The following is a 2,564-nucleotide window of genomic DNA, read 5'->3' as shown; positions in this document are numbered from 1 at the left end:
GCCACAACGCCTGGCCATTTTTGGGTTGCAGCCATCATTGTTGTTTGGCGGGCCCGGGCTGGGGATTCGAACCCGCCACCTTTAGGTGTTTGTGGCTGGCGCCTTAGCCGCTTGAGCCACAGGCGCCGAGCCTCTGAATCTTCTTGCACTTGGCTGTTGAAGGATCCTAGGATGCCACTGAGCATATATTAAGGGTGAAGAGAAAGAATAAAAGAGCACAAATACATCACTGCCAGTTTTCCTGTCTTCTTACAAAGGTATAGAACTTCAAAAGAAAGACTAATAAAAATAAACTATTTTCATAGTTTTCATGTTCCCTTTCAGTTTAGGTTCGTCCGTAAAAGAAAAAACACTCTGTGGTTTTTCTTCTTCCTTCTCACTCTATTTTTTTTTTTTTTTTTTTGAGTCTTGCTCTGTTGCCCCAGGCTAGAGTGATGTGGTATCATCATAGCTCACAGAAACCTCAAACTCCTGGACTCAAACAATCCTTCCGCCTGGTGGGTAGCTGGGACTACAGGTGCGTGTCCTGACACCCGGCTAGTTTTCTATGTTTAGTACAGATGGGGTTTCACTCTTGATCAAGCTGCTCTCCAACTCCTGAGTTAAAAGGATCCTCCCACCTTGGCCTCCCAGGATGCTAGGATTACAGATGTGAGCCACCACACCTGGCCTTCTAATCTCTATTTCTGACGCTAACTAAAGAGGACAAACAGCCTATTTTTCTCTAGCAACTACTTTACTCCTGACACTAGCTATGTAGGGTTAGAGTAGACCCCCTCTACATAGGTTAAGGACTCAGTCCCACAAGACTGCCCCCCACTTTAGACGCCAACTGTAACACTCCCAGTTATACTTCTGGTTAACAAATCAGGGCTTGCTACAGCCCCCCCGGTTTGATAATTTGCTGTGCTGACTCACAGGACTCAGTGAACACTTACATTTACTGCTTTATCATAATGGATATTATAAAAGATATAGAAGAACAGCCAGATGAAGAAGTACATAGGGTAAGTTCTGAAAAGGTTCTGAGTACAGGAGCTCCTGGACCCCTTGTTAGGGACAGATAGCAGGTGCAGGCTAATAGCCTAACCCCTTCACCACAGAAGGGGAACAAACTTGAGGAGGCCGATGAACATCGGTGAATGTTTAGTACTAAACCCCACAACAGCAGGAAACTTGAGGTTAGGGACTCTTCCAGGCTTGAAGCAGATGTAGGACTAGGAGCTCACAACCCAGGGTGACCTTTTGCCCTATTTAGCCTCATTAGCATGATACAAATCACACAACCCCAGCACTGTGACAGTTTACGATTGCCATGGCAACCCCTGGAAATTACCCTTTAAAGCTAAAGATGGGGAGGACCCTGAGTTCTAAGAAACATCCACTTCTTTCTGAGGAGAATCAAGACTATTTCTCCTACTGCTTAGCATTTTTATTAGCTATAGACATAAGAGTAGAGATGAGTTAACACCCCAGGGTCTTCTCCACTTGTGGAGACAAACCCATCTCTCTTTTGGGATGAACATTTGCTTTGTTTTCTTGCTCATGCAGTAAAGACTGGGCGTGTGAACTGGTGAGTGCCTCTGTGTTTGATCTGTCACCACTTTGGTCCCAGGCTCCATTCTTGGGAACCAAGGACCAGGGAATTCCAAGCCACACCTGACATCATGGAATTATGATATGCCACCACTGCCCCTGATATGGATGTGTTTACCAAGCCATAAGCTCTCTGAATTTCATCTTTTTTTTTTTTTTGACAGTCTCATTGTGTCGCCCTCAGTAGAGTGCTACGGCGTCATAGCTCACAGCAACCTCCATTTTTTGGGCTTAAGCAATTATCTTGCCTCAGCCTCCCAAGTAGCTGTGACTACAGGCGCCTGCCATATGCCCAGCTACTTTTTGTTGCAGTTGTCATTGTTGTATTAGCTGGTCCGGGCCTGGTTTAAACCCACCAGCCTTGCTGTAACCACTGTGCTATGAGTGCTGAGCCTGAACCCCATTTCTCATGGATTGTAATTTACAGAGGGTTCATCACATAGGCATGATAATTATTAATTTAATCTCTAACACTTCTCCCTCCCCAGAAGACTGGGTGGGACGGCCTGAAAGTTTCACGCTTCTAATCATGGCTTGGTCTTTCTAATGATCATACTCCCTCCTGAAGCTATTTAAGGATTCAGCAAGAGTTGCCTCATAAGAATAATAGATGTTCCTATTATTCAGGAAATTCGAAGGGATATAGGAGCTCTGTGTCATGAACTGGAGCAAAGACCAATTATGCATTTCTTGTTAGGTGATAATATGCATAGTGATCTCATATACACATAGATTCTACTTTATAGGATAGGTGCAGTGGCTCATGCCTGTAATCCTAGCACTCTGGGAGGCCAAGGCAGGAGGTTCACCTGAGCTCAGGAGTTTGAGACTGGCATGAGCAAGAGCGAGACCCAGTCTCTACTAAAAATAAAAAAAAAAACTAGCCAGGCATTGTGGTGGGTGCCTGTAGTCCCAGCTACTCTGGAGGCTGAGGCAAGAAGAGCTTCCTTTCCTATCCTTGAGAACCA

Source organism: Otolemur garnettii, unplaced genomic scaffold (genome assembly GCF_000181295.1).
Source record: "Otolemur garnettii isolate 467f Iridium unplaced genomic scaffold, OtoGar3 scaffold00005, whole genome shotgun sequence".
Lineage (NCBI taxonomy): Eukaryota > Metazoa > Chordata > Mammalia > Primates > Galagidae > Otolemur > Otolemur garnettii.
This window is presented reverse-complemented; position numbering follows the sequence as displayed.